Source organism: Suricata suricatta, chromosome 5, assembly GCF_006229205.1.
Source record: "Suricata suricatta isolate VVHF042 chromosome 5, meerkat_22Aug2017_6uvM2_HiC, whole genome shotgun sequence".
Classification (NCBI taxonomy): domain Eukaryota; kingdom Metazoa; phylum Chordata; class Mammalia; order Carnivora; family Herpestidae; genus Suricata; species Suricata suricatta.
The window spans coordinates 64,419,912-64,431,554 of record NC_043704.1 but is presented as its reverse complement, the minus strand read 5'-3'; positions in this window follow the sequence as shown (position 1 = coordinate 64,431,554).

Below are 11,643 nucleotides of genomic sequence, written 5' to 3'. Positions count from 1 at the left end.
AAAAAATCACAAAAATATGCAAACTTTAAAAAGCTGACAAATACCACAAATATCTCCCTCACACAGAAAATACAAACATCTTTATAAATTAACTGCCCAACTGCCTCACCTATGCCTGTCACACTTCAACATTTAGTGTGATCAATAAGTATAAAAATGTAAGATTAACCTGAAATCAAGGAATACACAAAAGTGAATCAAATGGACTTTAAAATTATGACTGCATTGTATTGAGCTACATAATTCTGTAATCAAATTACTCAAATTACATGCATTGACTTACTGATCAACATGTGTTAGGGGGGTCACTGGAACACTTGTTTCTTCAGGCCATTTTGTAGTTTTAGTGACAATTTTGCTCACTGATTTGCCTGGACATGTCTGACTACATCAGGACAAGACACATCGGATATGCTAAGATATAGTCCAAAACCTTGGGATGCATACAACAGATAGCTTCATATTCTGATGTAGGGTCTTTGGAGTACTGTTCAGGTGTGTGTCCTATTAAAAGAAAAGTAATTCTGATAAGTTCAATTTTGTGCACAATTCTCATTCTAAAATGTGTGATATGCTGATAATTACATATGCTGCATTATTGAGTATATTTCTGACAGGTGGTAACTTTTGTCTTGACTAGACTCTATGAGAATTGAATACACTGCTTATAATTTTACACCACTGATGACTGGAAGAAATTTCCACAGGCTACCTCCTGGCTGAATACATTTCAAACCTTTTTCTCCCATTATCCTGGTGCTTCTAGTACCGAGAGCTATAGGGCATGTTCATAATATAACAAGGCCTCTGATAGTGTGCCATTTGTGCCACTGCACAGGGTGAGTTCATGTAGCGAGAGGTGCAAGGATCTGGAATCTATTCCTACGCTAGTATTGCTAATAATAAGCTCACAGTACATAGAACTGATTGTGAACCACCTAACATATGCCCTATTAACCTAAATGAAATGCCGCCTAAAATGAAATTCTCCTTTGCAGAATTCCCAAAATATCCAGTCACTCCAGTGCCATCTGCCACAAGGGGAAGTGCTGGGAAAAGGAAGTCAGAGTGTAAAGGGACTGTCTTTAAACTATCTTACTTTTCCAAACTTTACATAAACATGTGACCATGTGAGCATATTTTTGGAATCCCTGTAGGGAAGCAAACTTTGCCAGCCCAAAATGTGTCTCTCAGGGATGTAGATTTATTTTAGGCTGATTATTTTTAAGAAACAAAGGCTCAGGAAGAAACTTTGACCTTCCCCCTAACTGCCTGAAAGAATTTAGATCAAGGATCTGTTCAAGGAAGAAAGTTATTACTATAGATCACTACAATATAGTATGAACTAGGGATAGTAGATAGGGATTTAGCAAAGTCTGTTTAAAATTCCTCTCTATGTGGCATTGTTTCTGAATGGCCCAGCAGACATTTGTTTATCAAACATTTAAAAACATTTTTAAAAAGTATTTCTTTTTGAGAGAGAAAGAAAAAAGAGTACCAGCAGGGGAGAGACAGAGAGAGAGAGAGAGAGAGAGAGACAGACAGACAGACAGAAGATCCAAAGCTGATTCTGCACGGACAGCAGCCACGTCTGGTGTGGGACTTGAACTTACAAACCACGAGATCAAGACCCCAGTGGCACCCCAGTTTACCCAACATTTACTTTTTTTCCCCATTATTCTGTGAAATATTTGTCTTTCCTTTGAAGTCTCAGAGCCCTCCCATTTTCCTTAGCACTGGTAACATATAAACTTCAGTTTCCTGATGCCTAAGGGCCTTGTGTCCTTACCCAGCCCACAAACATATACAATTAAATTTTATTTTCTCCTGTTAACCTATCTCATGTAAATGAGGGTTCCTGAATCCCAGTGTTCCATTTCTTCACTGAAAACCTATTCCTATTCCTGGTATTGAGTGATTTATTTAAATAATTCAGGAATGATTTCAATAGGACTATTATGGCTCAATTTTCCAATTAGATTTCAATAGTCCAATATTGCCTTTAACCATCTTTTCTATTTTTCTCCATGAACAGTGTCTTAAATCTTTTATGGATTATAGTTTTCACCTAAGATATTAACATTCTGTTTGCTATTAGAAGGCAGTCACTGTTATAAATCTTTCTATCCTCCAATATACCTAACTCAGTGCTTTGCATAGTCGATAAATACATAGTGCTCTGATTAGAAACAAATTAACTAAATGAACAGAAAATTGACTACATTTCTTTTCCCCACTGGTATTAAATGTAGAACCGTTGATATGAGAAAATTAGGCACCAAATAAAACCAGGAGAGATGGCCTTGAGTGTTTAAAACCTCACAGCACAAATGACAGTGAACTTCATGACACTAAGATTCCTGCTAGAGGTTGATTGAAGATAGACATACTGTTGTTCTTTGGGCTTTATGATAATGGTAATAAGAACTAATATTTATTGAATGATTATTTTGTGTCTGGCACTGTCCTAAGAGCTTTTATAGGTATTAAGTCACTTAACCAGCAAGAGAACCTAAGAGGTGGATACTAGTATGATACTCATTATCATCCTGAAGCATTTTAGGCACAGAGGTTACGTAATAAGCTAGAAACATCAAGCTCTGCTGCTTGCTGCACACGAACATTCTGTTATAAAAATCAAGAAACCAATGGAATTCCCATAGCTCAGAATCCCTCTTGTCGGTCACCTGGCTAAAGTACTCTCACTGCCTCGGAGGCCATCAAAGAGAGATCATTCCAGGATCTGTATGTATATATGTATGTATGAATAGCAAATCATTGCTAATCATCTCATTAGAGTATGTTTATCCCAATACCATGTTGTATACTTTATGTACAGTTATATTTGTCAATTACTCTTCTATAAAGTTGGGGGAGAAAAGAAATAGGAAGAGATTCACTTTTATCTTCACTCCCACAAGAGCTCTAATGAAGTCATGGTTTAGGAAAAAGATGTATGTAAACACAAACAATAAGTAGAGAAGACAAATACATTTAGAAGTTAAAAAATAGATGGATATAGCAAACAAAAGCACAGAAACCACATGATTTCTTTCACAGCTGTCCAGAAAACCTTAGGAATCAGCACACCAAATACCAGGGAGCAGGTGAAATGAAAACAGATTTATGTACATGGAAAAAAGTATAAAAATCAAGTAACATCCTTCCCCTGCCTATTTAGAACATTGATGATGATAAATGATAGAGGTCAGCTCTTCCAATGAGGTAAACTACAAAAAAAAAAAAAAAGGATAAAATGCTAAATTCATCATAGCAGCATCAAAAACCTAACCATTAGCGAGAGTTAGTTAGTGGACTCAAATCTAGGAGGAGGTATTCTCAAAGAGTGTCAACCACCGCACCCCCCCAACAATCTAATAGGAGTTTGAATAACTGCACATTTTTAAGGAGTTCTTTGTAGCTTTTTTGTGAATTGTTTTCCCATCTTTCCCCCTTTTTCCATGAACTATGCCCCTTAATTTTTTAGATTTCCTTATATATTGGGAATTATCCATTTGTGATACATGTTACAAACATGTTTTCTGAAGTCTTCAGTTATCTTTGACTCTCCTTTAATATTTTGTCATTCAAATGCTTGCAAAAAATTGATCTATTTCTTAATTGCCTCTGATTTTAGGTCCTCATTACGAGGTTGTGACTTATGCACGGGTTAAGTGGAACTCAGCTGTGATTTCTTTAACTATGTGTATGGTTGAATTTATTTCGTGTAGGTCCCTGATGTGGTTGGAGTTTATCTTAGTGTATGATGTGAGCTATGGATATAATTTTGTCTTCTTCCAAATATCTAACCATTTGTTCCACAGTAATTATTAAATAGTCTATTTTTGTCCCATTGCTTTGAGATGCTACCTTTATGATGCCAAAGTTTTCATCTATATTTGGGATTATTTTTGGACTTCCTATACCGTTTATTCATGAATCAGAAACCCACCGTTTTGATTGTATAGCTTTCATAGTATTTGTGAATATCTCTTAGAGCAAGTCTACCCTGCAGTGTTGTGTGTGTGTGTGTGTGTGTGTGTTTATTTGTGCATGTTTGTTTTACCATATGAACCTTATCACTATTGTGCATTTAATATGATATCTTGATTAGTCCAGCAAATATAAAACAATATAAATATGAACAAAATGTCTACTCATAATGAACTCCTGTTTTCCCCATGGAGAAAGAGAGATCAACTCCCAAAGGGTAAGTAATTAGAAAGTAATCATTTATGAGAGTGTGGAAAGTTAGAGGATGTTCTGGTATTTTCCCACTCTTGTTTTGCATAACAAATAACATATTTCTTCTACTCTTAAAAAATCTTTTTTCACATTGCTTTCACAGTCTAATGACAATAAGGTAATTTCTATGTGTTTCTCTGTTTACTTAGATGAATGAATACTAGCCAGATAGAAAGTTAAACATTTACAAAGGACTGAGAGTAAGGAGAAATATATAAAAAATAATTTTTTACAGAAAAGGTAGTAGTAGGTTACTGTTCAAAAATTGTGAAACCTACAAACAAAAAAGCTAACAAAAATATTTTTGTATAAGAGAATAGACCAAAGTGCTCATTGATTTGGTGGTAGTTGCATGTCTTATTTATTTCACCATCACTTTCCTCTTGCCCTGCCTTTCTTCTCTGTTGGGGTTCCAACAAGAACTTACTTCTGTGAGCAACATAGTGGTAAGATCAAAGTCACTATGATTTTGACTGACTTACTTCAGTGAGAGCAAGATAGTGGCCAAATTCAAAGGCAGACACTCGGTTGTAATGATCAGTATTTGCCTCCTGATTGCTTACCTGCCAGGGACTGGAGAATACTTAAACTTGTGCTTTGAGGGGACTGTAACTACACTCTCCTGTTTCCTGTAGTACAACTTAGCTAGAATGCATTTCATTTAAGGGAAAAATATTTAGTTTATTCTGTTTTGTTATACATGTGTAAATAAGTTAACATTGCTGTAACTTTCATCTGGGTTATACTAACGCAGGGTTGGGAATTCTAAGGCAAGTGAAGTTGACCACAATGAAGAAATGATTTGAAAAACAACAAATTAAATGCTGATTTTTCTCCACCTGCATCCTTTTTGAATTCTTTAGTCTCACATTTTTTAATGTTTCAAACCTATCTACACTGGCTGGCCAGTGTTGGAAAAGCAAAGAGCAGAGTTCTTTGAAACTAATCTTAGAGACGTGGTGTTTTCTTTTCTTTTTATAATCATGGAAACACTACAAACATTTACTTGTTAGGTTCAGAAAAAAGAAGTTAATTGAGAGATTTTTACTGAACTTCAACTCAAAGTATATATTGATGGCAGCCCAATACATTGTGATCAATGTCAACATCTAATTCTGTGTTTTACTGCATGATTTTAATTTCAGGGAAAAAGAGAGTGTTAATAATAAACTTCCATGAAAAATTAAAGAGACACAGGCTATGTACTTGAAACAGATGGAAAACCTGAAATAAGACTTCAAAATTGCACAATCCCCTTTCATTTTTCTAAAAACTTATTTATTAAATATTCACATAAGAATTTTTCTTGTACCTTTTAAATTATGAATGAAAGATGTGAACTGTGGCATTCATTTGCAAATTCAGCCTTATTTCTTACCTCATAAAAATATTCCTTTTTCTTCCTATGTGGGTCCTCTTCTAATTACTCTTTTATTTATCAATGCAGTTCTTACACACTGGTTTTAAGATTTTTATGCACATAGTATAAAATTTACCCTGTTAAATGTATACCTTGGTGGTTTAAGTATATTCACAGTTATACAAACATCACTGCTATCTAATTTTAGAGCATTTTCATCACTTCAAAAAGAAGCCCCAAATCCATTAGCCGCCACTCTCCAGTCCTCCTTACCCCCTGTTCCGTGGAAACCATGAACTTACGCTCTGTTACTATAGATGTGCCTGTTCTGAACATTTCATATAAATGTAATCATACAGCATATGGTCTTTGTGATTGGCTTTTTTTAATGTTTTCAAGGTTCATCTGTGTTGTAGCATGAATTAGTACTTCAGTGCTTTTTATTTTGAAATAATATTCCATTGTATGGATGCAACACTTTTGTGTTCCCACTATTCAGTTAATGGTTGATTCCACTGTTTGGTTATTGTGAACATGATCTGATGAACATTTGTGTATAGGATTCTTGTGTGGATATATATTTTCATTTCTCTTTGGTATATACCTACCTAGGATTAGAATTTCTGGGTTTTATGTTTAACTCTTCAACTGTTTTTTACAGCAAGTGCACCATTTTACATTCCTAGCATCAATGTGAAGTCTTTAATTTGTACACACGTCTTATCAAAAGGCTGCAGTGAACATAGGTGTGTACATAATTTTGAGCTCCTTTTGCAGTTTTTTTGTGATATATATCCAGAAGTGAGATTAGCAAATCATATGGTAGTTCAATTTTTAACTTTATGAGCAACCTCTATAAGGTTTTTCCTACTATCTGCACCATTTTAGAGTTCCACTGATCATATACAAGTTTCAGTTTCTCCACATCCTTGCCAGCACTTATTTTTTTCTTTTTTCTTTTTTTTTTTTAATTTGATAGTGTCTATCCTATCCTAACAGGTGGGAGGTAATGCTTCATTGTGGTTTGGCAGTGAATTTCCTGGATGATAATAATATTGATCATCTTTTCTTATGTTTCTTGGCCATTTGTATATCTGCTTTAAAGAAATGTCTGTTCTTGGGAGAAAAATACCTGTTTTTAAACTGGATTGGTGTTTTGTTGTTGTTGTGCTGTGGGAGTTATTTATGTGTTCTGGATATTAACTCCTTGTTAGATATGTGGTTTGCAAATATTTTCTCCTGTTTCATAGGTTGTCTTTTTATTTTGTTGATTGCCTTTTGCATAGGAGTTTTTTTTTTCAATTCCAGTATAGCTAACATAGTGTTATATTAGTTTTATATGTACAGCATGGTGATTCAAGAATTCTATACGTTACAGTGCTCATCAAAGTATTTAATCCCTATCACCTATTTCACTCAATTCCCCACCCATCTCCACTTTGGTAACTATCAGTTTGTTCTCTGTAGTTAAGAGTATGTTTTTTGGTTTGTCTCTCTCTCTCTTTTTGTTTTTTGCTCATTTGTTTTGTTTCTTAAATTTCACATATGAATGAAATTATGTAGTATTTGTCTTTGACTGACTTATTTACTTTAGTATTATAGTCTCCAGATCTATCCATATTGTTGAAAATGGCAAGATTTCATTCTTTTTATGTCTGAGAAATATTCCATTGTATGTATATATCACATCTTTTTCCATTTATCTATCTGTGGACACATCAGCTGCTTCTGTAATTTGCTATTGTAAACAATGCTCCAATAAACATAGGTATGCATGTATCTCTTTGAATTATTATTTTCATTTTCTTTGGGTAACTACCTAGTAGTGAAATTACTGGATCATATGGTAATTCTGTTTTTAAGTTTTTTGAGGGGTACTGTTTTTCACAGTGAGTATACAAGCATGCATTCCCACCAGTAATGGAAAAGAGTTCCTTTTCTTCCACATCCGTGCCAATACTTGTTTCTTCTATTTTTTACTCTAGCCATTCTAGAGGTATGAGGTGATATCTTGTTGTGGTTTGGATTTGCATTTCCCTGATGATGAGCAATGGGCAGCATTTTTTATGTGTCTGTTGGCCATCTCTATGTATTCTTTGGAGAAATGTCTGTTGATGTCTTCTATTTTTTATTTATTTATTTTTAAAATTTTTAATGCTTTATTTATTTTTGATACAGAGAGAGACAGAGCATGAGAGGGGGAGGGGCAGAGAGAGAAGGAGACACAGAACCCAAAGCAGGCTCCAGGCTCTGAGCTGTCAGCACATAGCCTGACGCGGGGCTTGAACCCACGAACGTGAGATCTGACCTGAGGTGAAGTGAGAGGCTTAACAGACTGAGCCACCCAGGCACCCCTGTCTTCTATTTTTTAATTGTACTATTTGGGGTTTTATTGATGTTGAGTTTTAGAAATTCTTTTTTTATTTTGGGCTTTAACTATCATATTATGTCATTTATAAATATCTTCTATTCAGTAGGCTATCTCCTGGCTCTTGTGATTATTTCCTTTGTTGTACAGAAGCCTTTTATTTTGATGTAGTCACAATAGTTTATTTTTGCTTTTTGTTTCCCTTGCCTCAGGAGACATATCTAGAAAATTGTTGCTACATGTTGCACAGAAGTCAACATGATGTCATCCTACTTGCCTATTACTGCTTTATGTGTGTGTGCTTTTTAGTGTCATATCCCAAAAACCATTGCCAAATCCAACATCGTGGATATTTCCCCCCTTTTTAAAATTCTGTTTTATAGTTTTATATTGTACACTGGTCTTTAGTCATTTTGTGTTCATTTTTGTATATGGTGCAAGGGAAAGGTCTAATTTTATTTATCTTTAATTTGGATATCCAATTTTCCCACCATCATTTGTTGAAGAGACTATCTTTTCTCCACTGTGTTGCACTCTTCTCAATTATTTGACCATGTTTCTGAGTTCTCTGTTATGTTTCAATGGTCTCTGTGTCTGTCTCTATGCCAGTGGTACACTGTTTTGGTTACTGTAGCTTTGTAATAAGTTTGAAATCAGGAAGCATCAGACTGCCGACTTTGTTTTTTTCTGTTTCATGATAATTTTGGCTAATTGGGGTCCATATGAAATTTAGGATGCATTTTTCAATTTCTAAAGAAAATGTTGCTGGGATTTTGATCAAGACTACATTGAATCTGTAGATCACTTTGAGCAGTATGAACCTTTTAACAATATTCAGTCTTCAGAACCATGAATACTGTGTGTCTTTGTTTGGATCTTCTTTAATTTCATCAGTGTTTGTTAGTTTTTGATGGATACTTATTTTTGATGGTCCTTGGTTAAGTTTATTCCTAAATATTTTATTATTTTTGATGCTATTATAAATGGGATTATTCTCATAAGTTTCTTTTTGGATTGTTCTTATTAGTGTGTAGAAACAAAACTGATTTGGGGCTGTTGACTTTGTATCTTGTAACTTTACTTCATTTATAAGTTCTAACTGTATTTTTGTGGAATCTTTTGGGTTTTTTACATTCAAGATCATGTCATCTGCAAACAGAAAATTTTACTTTCCTAGTTGGATTTTTTTTTCTGATTTTGCTATCAGTGTAATGTTGGCTTCATAGAATGAGTATGAAAGTGTTCCTTCCCTCTTCTTTAAGTTTTTGGAAAAATATGAGAAGAATTAGTGTTAATTCTTTTTTAAATATTTGTAGATTCTCTGGTGAAGCCACCTGGTCCTCAGATTTTTTTTGGGGGGGGGATTGGAGTTTTTGATTACTGTCTTAGTCACATTATTAGTTACAAGTCTGTTCAGTTTTTTTTATTGCTTTATGATTCAGTCTTTGTAGCATGCATGTTTCTAGAAATTTATCCATCTCTTCTAGATTATCTAATTCTTTAGCATATGTTATTATTTCAGCATAGGGTTCACTTATGATCATTTATAATTCTGCTTAATGGACTCTGCTAGTATTTTGTTAAGGAATTTACATCTATATTCATAAAGATATTGTTTTGTCATTTTATTTTCTTGTAATTTCTGTGGTTTTGTCATAAGACCAATACTCACCTCATAAAATAAATGAGCAGTGTCCATTTCTCTTCTATTTTTTGGGAAAGTTTCTGGGAAATTTATATAATTATTATTATTATTATTATTATTATTATCATTTTAATGTTTGGTAGTTTATACCTGTAAAGTCATTTAACCTGGACTTTGTGTGGTGGGAAAGTTTTGAGTTACTAAATTAATTGATTAATTTTTTATAAGTCTCTTCAGATTCTTCATTTCTTCTTGAGTCAATTTTCAGTAGTTTTTATCTTTTGAAAAAAATTCCCATCTCATCTAAGTTATGTAATGTGTTGATACAGTTGTTTATGCTATGTCCTTATGGTCATTTTTATTTCTGCAATGTTAGTAGTTACATCTGTTTTTCATCCCTGATTTTAGTAATTTGAGTCTTTTCTCTTTTTTCTTCATAATTCTAGTACAGTTTTGTCAATTTTGTTGATTTTTCAAGAATAAATTTTTTGTTTCATTGATTTTTCTCTCTGTTTAAATTTTTTTATCTTATTAATGTCCACTCTAATCATTTCTTCCATTTTTGTTGGGTTTTGTTTCTTATAATGGGAAATTTAGTTATTTATTTGAGATATTTTCTTTTTTAATATAGGCATTTGCAGCTGTCAGTGTCCCTTGAAGTACTGCTTTTTTAGTATCCCATAAGTTTTATACCCAGTATTTTAATACTTTCTTTACCCTCCCCTTCTCCTTTTTTTTTATTGTAAAACTTCAGTTTTTTACTAGGTGAGTATTGATTCATGTCTTGGCGGATTTCTGACAAGTCTTGTTTGGGGAGACTAATATTTTAGTTCCTAACCTCCTAAAGTATTCATATAACAAGACATTTGGAATACGATGGGACTGGTAACCAGCACCATCCATAAACCTGGACAAATGACGTCCAGGGTACTCTCTAGGGTCCCACGTATCACACACACATAAAACATAAGTTTATTTTAAACAATATGGATGACTCTACTTTCAGTAAACACACATTTTTCTGTCACAGTACAATCTATTATCCTGACCATCTACTCTTGTAACTAATAGCGTTCAGACTCCAGGAAAATACTTCTCTGCTTCTCTTGCCTTAAAAGGAAAGACAGCTACGTATAAATGCTATGAAAGTTTGTGGGTTGTGCTTCTGTTAGAGAGAGAGACAGAAACTGCTTCAGAATGTGCAAAGGGATTTGAATGGTGGAAGAGCTTAAGTAGGAGAAAAGACGAATTAATGAATTTGTCTAATCCATCCTCCTCTTTACTATGAATACTACAGATTCTTATTTTTCAGTGGTGCCGAGCATTCATGTTTTTGCTTCTCTTGATAGAATCAATCTGTGGTTCCAAAAGCCCTCAGAAATTAGCCCATAATTTTCAGTATTGCACATGGAAACAGGATCTTTCTTCTATAAACAAAGCAATTTAAATCACTTTGTAGAACTAACTTCGGACAATTTTCTTCATTGTTTCTATTCAAGGGCATAATGCTATCACGGAGTGGTCCCATGGGCACAGATTTTGTGGACAGGGAAGAAGGATTGTGTCGTCAAAGCTATCATCTTTCGGGCAATCAACTCTAATACTAACTCTATGTGTCTGAGAGTTCTTAGCAAATTTATAGTTTGGTCATTAAGTTTAATGTTCCATTAATGTGCATTGGGCACCTGTAATGTAACAGTTAGGATGCTAGTCAGTTAGGACATTAAGAAGATAAGCCACTGCTGATGTTCTCAAAGAGCTTTAGGTCAAAGCTACTAATGATAACTATGATACTTAATAAAAATAACAATTCAAACTATGATTATTTGAGCACTTTAAGAAAAGAAATGAATGGAAATCTGAGATGTAAAGAGGGTAACTAAGCTTCCTCACATTGAATAAACGTTAAAATAGCAGTATAAATAAACACCCATGATTCTTGTAACAACGGTTGCAGAAGGTGGAAAAATGAAAAAGAAGGGACATTTACAGAAATTGGTAAATAAAGTTCATCTGTATTCTCTC